General features: G+C 44.0%; 1 non-coding gene across 1 annotated transcript; it reads right to left on the reverse strand.

The window, feature by feature from the left end:
• Nucleotides 1-273: 273 nt before the first annotated feature.
• On the reverse strand, nt 274-355 carry trnas-acu (transfer RNA serine (anticodon ACU)). Its single transcript has one exon. It is a non-coding gene; the product is annotated as a tRNA-Ser (tRNA).
• Between the last annotated feature and the right edge of the window lie 12,981 nt (nt 356-13,336).

The following is a 13,336-nucleotide window of genomic DNA, read 5'->3' on the forward strand; positions in this document are numbered from 1 at the left end:
CTTTTCCCATTTGTCTTTCACTTGGTGCAAATCCAGAGAAAGTAATGATGGAAGGAAGGAGGGGAGGAAAAATCCTGCTCCGTTTCGTGATCCCGATTTGATCTTCATTCCAGTGCAGTTTGGGTGAAGAATTCCAATTGTCTGTCTCAATTTTAATAAAGTATAACCAATTCTGGAATCACTGTCAAGATACTGACAAGAACAGGTTTCGAGGCTGACTTTGCACAGCAGCTCACCCAACATAAATAATACACGAAACAGCTCATAAACTAGCGACAAGGATGGGATTCGAACCCACGTGTGCAAAGCACAATGGATTAGTAGTCCACCGCCTTAACCTCTCGGCCACCTTGTCAATTGCATACACATAGCTGTCACCTTCAGCACAGCTTCTGGCTGTGCAGCCAGCTGTGGAATGATGGAAATATATCTTCTGCAAGTAAATGAAGTTGGGAATGGAGCAGTGTGAAACATTTCCAGACCATGTCCAACACGTTTCTACTCAGTGTGAAAACCCACCACGGAAAGACTGGAACATACAATCATTTCATCACATCATGATTAACATCACTCAGACACCTGAACCATTAGGTCACTGATGAAGTCATGATGACCGAATTTCTCATGAAATGAAAACTGAACTAACTGACTGGAAGAATTGCTTTAAACCCACATGATCAGCGAGGCACAGCATCAGGCCGACTTGTCGGGTGGTGTAAACAGATATCACTGCTTCTGATCTTCACCAGAACAGAGAGTGAGATGTAACATTGATCATCAAACAGACTGTGAGAGAATACAACAGAATAAAACACATGGAGAGACACTGTGGAATAACAAATAGATTTGATTGGAATGTTGAAATTTTGATTGGAATGGATAAAACACCAGAAACAGCAGATTAAAGTGGGATTCTCATCATTATATTGATCTGGGACAGAAAAGAGAAACTGATGGAAAGAAGAGAAGAAGGAAGAAAAGAAAGGATGGAACTGTTCAATCTTTTCAGTTTTTTCACTCGCCCATCAAAGCTGATAAAAAAAAGTTGCAAATAACAGAGAATTTCACCAAAAAGGGAGATTAAATGTTGCTGAAACCTTGGATCGAAGGATGCCCCAAAAGATCACCTGTTTAACTGTCTCCTCACTGGGGGATTTCAATCAGTGAGCAATATTATTCTCTACTTTTTTTGTTAATTGGTCCCAGAACTGTCACTTGGAATTAATATCTGTGTTCCGACTCCTGAATAATAAAATTGTGAGTTTCTCGATATTTTCTGGACACAGTTCCTGCTGAAAGAACTAAGAACTCTTTTCTAATTTACACAATACAAAATACACACTCATCAAGCCTGCTAAGCTAGCATCCTTGGTGCTGCTCTCTCTTCTCCCAAACTTCATCTCATGTGACTGTTCCATCATCACTCTGACAGTGGGAGGGGTTGATCCCATTATCTTCAGCATTAACCCTTTACATCCTTATACTACACTGTCTGTCCAAAAAAAATGGGTGGAGGGAACTTCCTTCATTTATCAAAACACCAACAGCAGCACAGTGGCGCAATGGTTAGCACCGCAGCCTCACAGCTCCAGCGACCAGGATTCAGTTCTGGGTACTGCCTGTGTGGAGTTTGCAAGTTCTCCCTATGTCTGTGTGGGTTTCCGCCGGGTGCTCTGGTTTCCTCCCACCTCCAAAAGACTTGCAGGTTGATAGGTAAATTGGCCATTGTAAATTGTCCCGAGTGTAGGTAAGTGGTAGGAGAATGGTGGGGATGTGGTAGAGAATATGGGATTAATGTAGGATTAGTATAAATGGGTGGTTGCTGGTTGGCACAGACTCGGTGGGCCGAAGGGGCTATATCTCTAAATAAGAAAAGTAAAATAAAAGCTACCAGTCGTAAATCAACTCAAACCCATTAGAGAGATAGAGGGAGACTGTCAGAGAACTTCCTGCATCCAGTCCTGACCTTGTCACACTCAGCAGCTTCTCACCCAGACCGCACTCTCATCAACACTGAACATTGTTACCGAGACCCTTCAAATACTGTTTATAAAAGGGAGAAAAATTCAAACTTTATCACAGCTGGATTGAATAGAACAAAGTTTAATATCTTCTCGTCGTCACTCGGTAACCACATGAGACAGTCGTTAAATCAGTAGCATAAATTATCAGCTGGAAGAATGTTTGTCATTGGGTTGAATCATTTCTGTGTGAGGAATGTTCCAGCATCATAAACCAGGGGAACGTGTTGACTGAGCTGTGTCTTCATCTCTTCTGGACAGTTCACCCTTCATTCTGCTCTGATTCACTTTCCCAAAGCGGATCTACAGATTCTCAAATCCGGATACTGGGTTTTCTTATTTTGTTCCTTTTGATTTTTCTTGCTCCTGAATGTTAATATATTCCAACCTCGGATCAACCTTGCCCTGTCTCCCAGTCTTGGTTAAAAGCGACAAATAAAGGTAACAACATTCTCAAACATACAACACGGTCACATTCTGCTTCAGTGAGATTAATGCTGAGGCCGTTTCTGTGTCGAATGCGATTGTGAACAAATTTCTCTCAAGGAAATTGTGAGTGATCAAGTATTTGCACTGAATTTCTGTGCAAGAAGGGACAGTTCCAACCATCCATTCCCAAATCACTTCCTTCACAAAGACAAAGACTGTGCTGTCTTAACGTGTGAATCAACTTCACAAACAAATTTGAACTCGAAGTTCAGGAGAAGACAGAGATGTGAATGATTGACAGTGTAATCTTTAAATCATAATTTTCCGTTTCTGCGTTGAAGTGAGGCTCAACCCTAAGCCACTAGAGATCGCGGAAAGCTACAAACTTGGATCCAGAAATCAGAAAAGTAGTGAAACAGTTGGTGAGTACATTGTGACACTGAAGAATTTATCACCACATTGCAACATTGGCACATTCTTAGACCGTACATTATGAGACAGATTTGTGCTTATATTGGTGGATGAGGAAAGATACTAAACACACAAAATCCCAATTTGAGCTAGTGTGTAAGATTGCTCTTTCCACGGAGATAGCATCAAAGAATTCTCGTGAATTTCGTCCTATGCCAGTGACAGTAACACACTTCAGAGGATCTTAAACACACTGGTAAAATGGGCTTTCACACAACAGATAAAATTTTACACAGAGACTTGTGAAGTGATACAGTTTGGGAGGAAGAATGAGACAATGTACACCAATCTTTTTTGATCAAGGTTTGAAAAGGTTGCTCAGAGCAAACAGGACACTTGGCTTTATTAATAGAGGCATAGAGTAAAAGCAAATAAGTTATGCTAAACCTTTATAAAACACTGGGGCTGAATGACCTACTCCTGTACCTCCACGGAAAGCTTCCACTCCAGGCTCGGACACCCTCTTCAGGATCACTCTCCATACATCCCGCCACTCCACGCACGGATATCTCCCTCAGGATCAGATCACAGCTCCACAGTCCTGCCACATCCAGTCGTGAATGGTGGTGGATAATTAAATAACTAACAAGATGAGGAGGCTCCAAAAACATTCACATCCTCAATGATGGTGGTGCTGAGCACGTCAGTGCAAAAGATGAAGCTGAAGCATTTGCAACCATCTTCAGTCAGAAGTATTAAGTGGATTTGATCTGTGCTAATTTCAGCTCCTCATGCTCGCTGGTGCCTTGGTTCTCTGGTGCTAATTTCAGAGTAAATCATGCAGCTTGACAATTGGAGCCAAAGAAAAAGACACAGGAGAGGTTGAAAGTGCCAAAACCTGGTATTGAACCAAGAACTGTTTAACTGTTAGTTCAGCACGAACTCAACAAAGCTATTTCAACAACACACTAAAGCCACCATTCTGTCACTGCTTTGGAAGACAATATATACATTAAAGTGTTTGTAAAAAGTTACAGAACACAACATGTGAGTAATATTCCCCATTGTTTTCTCAGTACTGAGGGATTGTGAAGTGGGACACAGCCAGAAGTCCCACTGAGCCACACTGACCCTGAGCTGTGAGTGAAATGAGATAAAGTTCAATCTTTAGCAGAGAGATTCTGGAGAGAGGTAAGAGTCCTGAATCAAGGAAAGACTTTCTGACACAATAAAAGCAAAATACTGCAGATGCTGGAAATCTGAAATAAAAACAAAAAGTGCTGGAAATACTCAATAGCTCTGGCAGCATCTGTGGTGAGAGAAACAGAGTTAACGTTTCTGGTCTGTGACCTTTCATCAGAACTGACACAGGTTAGAAAAGAATTAGGTTTTAAACAAGTGACTGGGAGGGGCATGTGGGAGAGAACAAAGGGGAAGGTGTTTGATAGTGCAGAGGGAAGGAGAGATTAAATAACAAAGCTGTCCTGGGACAAAGGCAAATAGTGTGTTTATGCTTGTGGTTGCCTGACACCAGTCATGCTCTGATGTTATTGAACACAATGTTCAATTCACAAGGCTCGAGAGTGCCGAATCAAAAGGTCAGGTGCTGCTCCTCGAGCTTGGGTTGATTTTCACTGGAACACTGGAACAGGCCAAAGACAGAAATGTTGACATGAGAGCAGGGGAGAGTGTTGAAATGGCAAGCAACCCTAGCTCAGGATCATGCTTTCGGCCTGAGCAGAGCTGTTCCATCTAATCTGCATTTGGTCTCCCCAGTTTAGAGGAGACCGCATTGTGAGCAGTGAATACAGTATACATAATTGAAAGAAGTACAAGTAAATCGCTGCTTCACCTGAAAGGAGTGTTTGGGGCTTCAGATAATGAGCAGAGAGGAGGGAAAAGGGCAGGTATTATATCTCCTGCGATTGCATGGGAAGGTGCCTTGGGAAGGGGACGAGGTATTGGGGGTAACGGAGGAGTGGACCAGGGTGGCGCGGAGGGAACAATCCCTTCGGAATGCTGACAGGGGAGGGGAGGATGCGTTTGGTGGTGGCATCACGCTGGAGGTGGCGGAAATGGTGGAGGATGATCCTTTAGATGTGGAGGCAGGTGGGGTGGAAAGTGAGGACAAGGAGAACCCTGTCGCAGATCTGGGAGGGAGGGGAAGGGGGAAGGCAGAGGTTGAGAGTCCTGTCAACTACACTGGGAGGGGGCGGGGTGGGAGTAGTTGAAATCTGGTGATGTTGTTGAATTTAATTTCAAACACTCCTTGAACTCTCTGCTGATGAAGACTGAAAAAGGGAAGAACAACCACACAACAAGGGTCTCAAATCCAAGACCCTGAGATTAAAAGTCCCATGCTCTACCAACTGAGCTAACAAGGCCTGATACAGTACTTCTACTCTGTCTGTTATTGGACGGATGCAGCTGTTGGCTCCACACCAAGGGCGGGAATTTGTTCCACCAACTATGAAGCAGTTTCCTATCAATTCCCCAGATTATCAGTAAATCCACTTCCAGAAGCCCCAAAGTGTGATATATTCCTCTCACTCATCAATAATAAAACTGAAATCTTTTTACCTTCCAAATTCTGCCATCCATTTTGTCAGTATTTATTTCTCTCTCCTTTTTATTTAGTTCATGCATTTCTTCAGAATTTTTTTTCAATTATATCTGAGGGAAGAAATGAACAGATCTGGCAGCTCAAAACTGGACATCCATGAGGCACTGTGGGTCATCAGCAGCAGCAGAATTGTATTTAAACACAATATGTTACCGCATGGCCTGGCATATCCCTCACTCTACCATTACCATCAAGCCAAGGGAGCAATAGTGGTTCAATGAAGTGTGCAGGAGGGCATGTCAGGAACAGCACCAAGCAGACCTAAAAATGAGTGAAGCGACAACACAGGATTACTTGCATGTCATATAGCGGAAGCAGCATGCAATAGACAGAGCTGAGTGATCTCACAACCAACAGATCAGATCAAAGCTCTGCAGTCCTGTCACATCCAGTCCTGAATGGTGGTGGATAATTAAACAATTAACAGGAGGACGAGGCTCCACAAATATCCCCATCCTTAATGATAAGGGAGACCAGTATATCAGTGCAAAATACAAGGTTGAATCATTTGCAACCATCTTCAGCCAGAAGTGCCAAGTAGATGATCAATCTCGGCCTCCTCCTGAGGTCCCCAGCATCACAGGTGCCAATCTTCAGCTAAATCCACTTCACTCCACATGATATCAAGAAATGGCTGAAGGCTCTGGATACTGACAACATCCTGGCTGCAGTGCTAAAGACTTGTGCTCCAGAACTAGCCACACCGCCCGCCAAGCTACAACACTGGCATCTACACAGCAATGTGGAAAATTGCCCAGGTATGTTCTGTATACAAAAGGCAGGACAAATCCAACCCGGTCAATTCCTGCCCGATCAGCCTCCTCTTGATCATCAGTAAAGTGATGGAAGGTGTCGTTGACAGTGCTATCAAGCAGCACTTACACAGCCATAACCTACTCACCAATGCTCATTTTGGGTTCCGCCAGGGCCACTTAGTTCCTGACCTCATTATGGCCTTGGCCCAAATATGGACAGAAGAGCTGAATTCGGGAGGTGAGGTGAGGTGACAGTGACTGCTCTTGCCAAGGGCATCAAGGAGCCCTTGCAAAATTGAAGTCAATGGCAATCACGGAGAAAAATCTCCACTGGTTGGAGTCATACCTTGCGCAAAGGAATATGGTGCTGGTTGTTGGTGGCCAATCATCTCAGTACCAGACATCGCTCAGGAGTTCCTCAGGGTAGTGTCCTCGGCCCCAACCGTCTTCAGTTGCTTCATCAAAGAACAAACAAAGAACCAAGAAAATTACAGCACAGGAACAGGCCCTTCGGCCCTCCAAGCCTGCGCCGATCCAGATCCTCTATCTAAACATGTCGCCTATTTTCTAAGGGTCTGTATCTCTTTTCTTCCTGCCCATTCATGTATCTGTCTAGAATCAATAAACTTCCTTCCATCATAAGGTCAGAAGTGGAAATGTTCACTGATGATTGCAAAATGTTCAGTTGCATTAGTAACTCCTCAGATACTGAAGCAGTCCGTGTCCAGATGTAGAGAGACCTGGGCAAGATTGGGCTTGGACTGATAAGTGGCAAGTAACATGCACGCCACAAAAATGCCAGGCAATGACCATTTCCAACAAGAGTGAATCTAACCATCTCCCCTTGACAGTCAATGACATTACCATTGCTGAATCCTTCACAATCAACATCCGGGGGGTTACCAATGAGCAGAAACTGAATTGGATCAGTCATATAAATACCGTAGCTACAAGAGCAGGTCAGAAGCTGGGAATTCTGCTGCAAGTAACTCACCTCCTGTCCACCATCTACAAGGCACAAGTCAGGAGTGTGATGTAATACTCCCCACTTGCCTGGTTGAGTGGAGCTCCAACAACACCAAAGAAAATTAACACCATCCAGGACAAAGCAGATCACTTGATCAGCACTCCATCCACTACTTTAAATATTCACTTCCTGCACCACCAGTGAACAGTGGCAGCAGTGTGTACCATCTACAAGATGCACTGCAGCAACTCACCAAGCCTCCTTCGACAGCACCTTCCAAACCCCCAACCTCGACCACCTAGAAGGACATTGGATGAATGGGAACACCACCATCTGCAAGCTCCCCTCCAAGTTACACACTGTCCTGACTGGGAACTATATCACCATTCCTTCACTGTCACTGGATCAACATCTTGGAACTCCCTTCCTAACAGCACTGTGGGTTTACGTACAACACATGGACTGCAGCAGCTCCAAAAAGGCAGCTCACCACCACCTTCTCAAGGGCAATTAAGGATGGACAATAAAGGCTGCGTTTGCTGACAACGCAACCACTAGGTGGCACAACTCGCTTTCTCCCCCTGCTTTGCACCGGCCGCTTCCACCCTCCATAGTCGCTCGCTCCAGACCTCGCTGCTCCCCCCCCCGACTTCCCTGGCCGATTGTCTCCCGATCATGTCACCCCATTCACCAGTCGTTCGCTCACTCCACACCCCCCCCCCCCTCCCCTCCAGCCACTAGCTCTAGGCTGCGCTGCTTCCCTTCTCTCGGCCACTTGCTCCCACGTTTGTCCAGTCTCCACGCGCCGCCCGAAGAAGCAAGGTGGGCTGCAAAGTGTGACATAGGAGTGAGTAGAGAGTGGCCTAGAGGAGGGAAGTGGCATGGCCTAGAGCTGGCGGCTGGAGCGGGGGTTGGGGGCAGAAAGCAAGCGGCCATAGAGCTGGATGACGCGAGTGGGGAACAATTGTCCAGGGGAGCATCGAGGTGTGCAGCGAGCGGCTGAGGGGAGGAAGCGTCGAGGCATGGAGCGAGTTGCCGACGGGGGAGAGCTCCAGCCTCAAAGTCTCCTATTCAGCCGCTTCCTCCAGCTGAGTGAGGGGCTGGATACCTGATGACGCTTTAGCGCACATGTGCGAAGATGGACCAAGCGCGGATATGCGATGATGTTGGCGCTGCGCAATGACATCATCCTCCACATGTGCCACTTAATCCTGGCAAGATGTAGCTGTGCCTAGGCACAGCTTGGCACAGTCCGATGATGTCAGCGGGCCGCTCCATTGACAGGAATCACATTGTGTCAGCAGTGCCCACATCCCATGAAAGAATAAAAAAGAGATTTACCACAATGGTAGCAGGGTGAGGGATTTCAGTTATGTGGAGAGATTGGAGAAGCTGGGGTTGTTCTCCTTGCAGCAGAGAAAATTCAGAAAAGATTTGACACATTTGTTCAAAGTCATGAAGTTCTTCAATAGTTTAAATCAGGAGAAACTGTTTCCAGTGGTAAAAGGGTCAGTAAGCAGAGGACACAGATATCAGGTGATTGGCAGAAGAACCAGAGGTGACATGAAGAACCATTGTTTACACAGCAATGTGTTGTGATAAAGAAAGAAAAGACTTGCATTTATATAGCACCTTTCAAGACCACTGGACATATCAAAGCACTTTGTAGACAATGAAATACTTTTGAAGTGTAATCACTGTTGTAATGTCAGAAATGCAGCAGCTAATATCCACAAACAGCAATGTGATAATGACCAACTGATCTGATTGAGGGGCAAATATTGATCACAACACCAGGGAGAATTGCTCTTCACTTGTTTGAAATTGCAGCATGGGATCTTTTACATTCACCCAAACATGCAGACCAGGTCTTGGTTTAACATCACACCTGAAAGGCAGCACCTTCAACACCCTCAGTGCTGCACTGGAGTGTCAGCTGTGAAATCTGAACCCAGAAGCTTGTGATTTCGAGGTGAGTGTGACCAACTGAGCCACAGCTTTTACCTGAGTCTCAATCCTTCTACCAACAATTTCTATCGGGTCTGTCACGACCCCTCATGATTGTGAACACCTCTATCAAATCTCCTCTCTGAAGAGAACAACCCCAGCTTCTCCAATCTATCCACATAACTGAAATCCTAACCACATGTTGCAGAAATCGATTTTTCCTCAAGTTCCTTCTGGTTTTGTGAGTCACCTTAAATCTATAACCTTCGGTTATTGACCCTTCAGCAGTTAGAAACAGTTCCTCAGTATTTACTCGACCTCAAACCTTCAAGGAAGCTCTGCAAAGTAACTGAAAATCAAGTTGTCAGAAGTGGGATTTAAACACATGCCTCCAGTGAAAGCTGCAACCTGAACAGAGAAGCTGAAACCGCTCAGTCACCTCAACTGTTCAGACCTTTTTGACCTCGTCCTCACTTCTGTACTTTGAAAGGTTCACTCAGTTCAGGAACTTGTTCAATGTTGCTGGAATGCTCAGTGACTGGGATATTAACTCCCCCGGGTTTTCCTGAGCTTGTTCTCGGTGTATGGGGATGTTTATCCTGGGCTGTGGAATCTTGCATCCCTGTAATGGACATTAACCCACTGATTGAATCTGTATTCACTGCTTTCCACTGGTGCTGGGTAATTGCAGAGTGTGGGGCCGGAATGTTGCTGCTTGTCCCGGCCTCACTCACTGTGGGAAAGAGTGAATAATTGATGCATCTGTTTCTGTATCTGAGATGTGGCTTAGATCTACTGTTATTAACCGAGGCAGCGCTGCAGAAGGATACGTTAATAATCTCTCACTAATCAACTGCAAACAGTCAGAATGTGTAACTTTGAGCAGCGCTTTCTGCACCGTCAGGGCTGGAAAGTTGAGGGAGGGAGAGACACTGTCAGTATCTGCGTGTTTTCAGCACTGTACAGAGAAAGAGCCAATATAGCGGGGCTGAGACACAGTGCATCTTTTCACATTTAATCACAATAATATCCACAGTCAGGAGCTGAAAATGATGAAAAACCGAATAGCAAGAGCAAAATTAAGAAAAGTAAGTAATTATAGATTAGCTGATCAGCTTTCACTGTGTTACCTGGTAGTCTACTGTTTTATATTCAATGCTGTCTCCACTGTGGCCAGGGAATGATTTCTTCTCAAAGGCTGAACATTAACAAAACTGCTTGTAATTTAAAATCTTTTAAAAGTAATTCCATGGAGCGAATGGGGCAAAGTCAAATAACTGCACCAATTCTAGGAGAGCTGGTTGGTGATGACGTGGATGTGTCTGCAGTGTGCAGGACCAGACTGTTTCTATAGATTCACAATGAATGTTCCATCTTTATTTATAACAGTAAAACTGATAGTGGACAATGGCTATTCTGGTTGCAGCAACCTGAAGCTTTAACTCATTAACACCCTCCTTTAGGGTAATTTAGAAAGCACAACATGCAGCTCTGTCAGTTAATATGTTTGTTTGTTAACCCACAATTTGATGGTTCAAGCACATAAATGGATGAGGCTTTATTAACTTAAACTCTTCTACATCTGCTATATTACTCTTGCTGTTGATTTTTCAAAGATAAGGTTCATCAAGTCTTTCTTTATGAAATCCATGCTGACTGTTTTATTATTTTTCATTTCCATCTGTATTTTCTACTTTGGAGGATTACAGGATATTATCATTTTTTTAATTCATTCATGGGAGGTGGGTGTCGCTGGCTAGGCCAGCATTTATTATCCATCCCTAATTGCCTTGAGAAGGTGGTGCTGAGCTGCCTTCTTGAACCACTGCAGTCCATGTGCTGCTGTTATGAAGAGAGTTCCAGGATTTTGACCCAGCAACAGTGAAGGAACGGTGATACAGTTTCAATTCAGGATGGTGTGTGGCTTGGAGGGGAACTTGCAGGTTGTGGTGTTCCCATGCATCTGCTGCCCTTGTCCTTCTAGGTGATAAAGGTCGCGGGTTTGGAAGGTGCTGTCTCAGGAGCCTTGGCACATTGCTGCAGTGCATCTTGTGGATGGTACACACTGCTGCCACTGTGTGCCAGTGATGGAGGGCATGAATGTTGTAAATGGGGTGCCAATCAAGCGGGCTGCTTTGTCCTGTTGAGTTTCTTGAGTATTGTTGGAGCTGCACCCAGCCAGACAAGTGGAGAGTATTCCATCATACCCCTGACTAATGTCCAGGCTTTGGGGAGTCAGGAGGTGAGTTACTTGCCGCAGGATTCCTAGTCTCTGACCTGCTCTTGTAGCCATAATATTTATATGGCTACTGCAGTTCAGTTTCTGCTCAATGGTAACCCCCAGGTTGTTGAGAGTGGGGGATTCAGCGATGGTAATGCCATTGAATGTCAAAGGGAGATGGTTAGATTCTCTCTTGTTTGGGATGGTCATTGTCTGGCAGTTGTGTGGTGAGAATCTTATACATCTTTATTGTAGGGTACTCTATTGTACTGTTGAGTGACTACACTTTAAAAGTCCTTCCTTCATTGGCTGTAAAAGGGTTTGCAATGTCCTGTGGTCGTGAAATGCAAGTCTTGCTTTTTACATTGTTATCAGTGTCATTGTGATCAAAAGATAGGATTCATGAGCACAAAGTTTAAATCAATTTTGATTAAAATAATGTAAAAGCATCTATATTTTTGCACTGTACTTAATAATCTCCATCTTCCTATCCTTACCAAGTACAATGTCTTTGACCCTGAAATTGATTCCACAATCGCAGTCCCTCAGACAATTTCAGCTCAGTTCTGATGAAAGGTCACAGATCTGAAACGTTAACTCTGTCTCTCTCTCCACAGATGCTGCCAGACCTGCTGAGTATTTCCAGCATTTTATGTTTTTATTTCAGATTTCCAGTATCAGCAGTATTTTCTTCTGTGTTACTTTGAAAGTTAAAACTGACCCACCTGTCTACAATTCACACTGGGGTCTCCCATGAAATGATTCTGTATAATGTTGATGTAATGAATACAGACTCCGAGCACAGAGCTTCCTGTGGGGAATTGGGGATATGAAAACCAGCAGACTCTGCAGGAATTTCCACTGGGAGCACAAATTCACAAAATCTACCTTTTATATATCGATTCATTTTGATTGTCCTTCTGGAAAATTATTTTGAAACAATTTAAACATCAACCCACAGCTCCATGACTGGGTCAATTATGAGGTCATCCTCTGACAGGTCATATGACAGCTGGAGCCACAAGACATCAGAACCAGATTTGTGACTGGATTAAAACCCGGAATCCTGTCAAAATGGCTTTTCAAATAAAGCTTTTGCTGTTTGAAAACACAGCAGTTAAACTTTCTGCCTGACCATGAGGGGAGCTAGGGAGAAATTTACAAAATTAAATCCTTTTACAAAATAGTTCAAAAATCATTCACTGAAAAATCATGTGAGGATTCATATGCAGTAGAGAAACAAGCAGAATACAGAAAGTACAGAGGAGAGCTGAAAAAGGAAATGAGATTAGCAAGAGAATGTATGAGAAAAGATTAGCAGGTCACATAACTGGGAACACTGAAATATTTTACCAACATATGGACAGTCAATGAAAGGGTGGGTCAATTAGGAGATCCTGTGGAGGCAGAGGGTGTGGCTGAGGTACTAATTAAGTACATTTCATCTGTCATCACAAAACAAACGGGTGCTGCAAATGTCACAGTAAAGGAGGAGGAAGTGGAGAATTTGGAGGGGATGAAAATCGATAAAGAGGAGACAATTACAAGGTTAGCAGTGCTCACACCTGTCTACAGGTCACCCGGTCTGGATGGGCTGCATCCTGGGTTGCTGAGGGAAGTCAGGGTAGAAATAGCAGAGACTCGAACCACAATCTTTCAATCCTCCTTGAATATGGGAATGATGCCAGAGGACTGGAGGATGGAGGTAAGCTTGGGTAGTTCGATCTCAGTTTAACTTGACCATTTTTATCATGTATCCATTGTCATAACTAACAACGTTAAGAAAGCCATTTTATAATGAACACATGACCAAAGGAACCATTTTGTGTTCAGTACTAACGTTTATATCCTGTATAATTAATGAGTAGCTACCCATCCTGAAACAGATGATTGTAAAAGTAATGAACCTTGATTGAGTTATAATTAATGAATCAATAAACATTTTAGAGAGAATGGGTTTTC

Source organism: Heterodontus francisci, unplaced genomic scaffold (genome assembly GCF_036365525.1).
Source record: "Heterodontus francisci isolate sHetFra1 unplaced genomic scaffold, sHetFra1.hap1 HAP1_SCAFFOLD_51_1, whole genome shotgun sequence".
NCBI classification, from domain to species: domain Eukaryota; kingdom Metazoa; phylum Chordata; class Chondrichthyes; order Heterodontiformes; family Heterodontidae; genus Heterodontus; species Heterodontus francisci.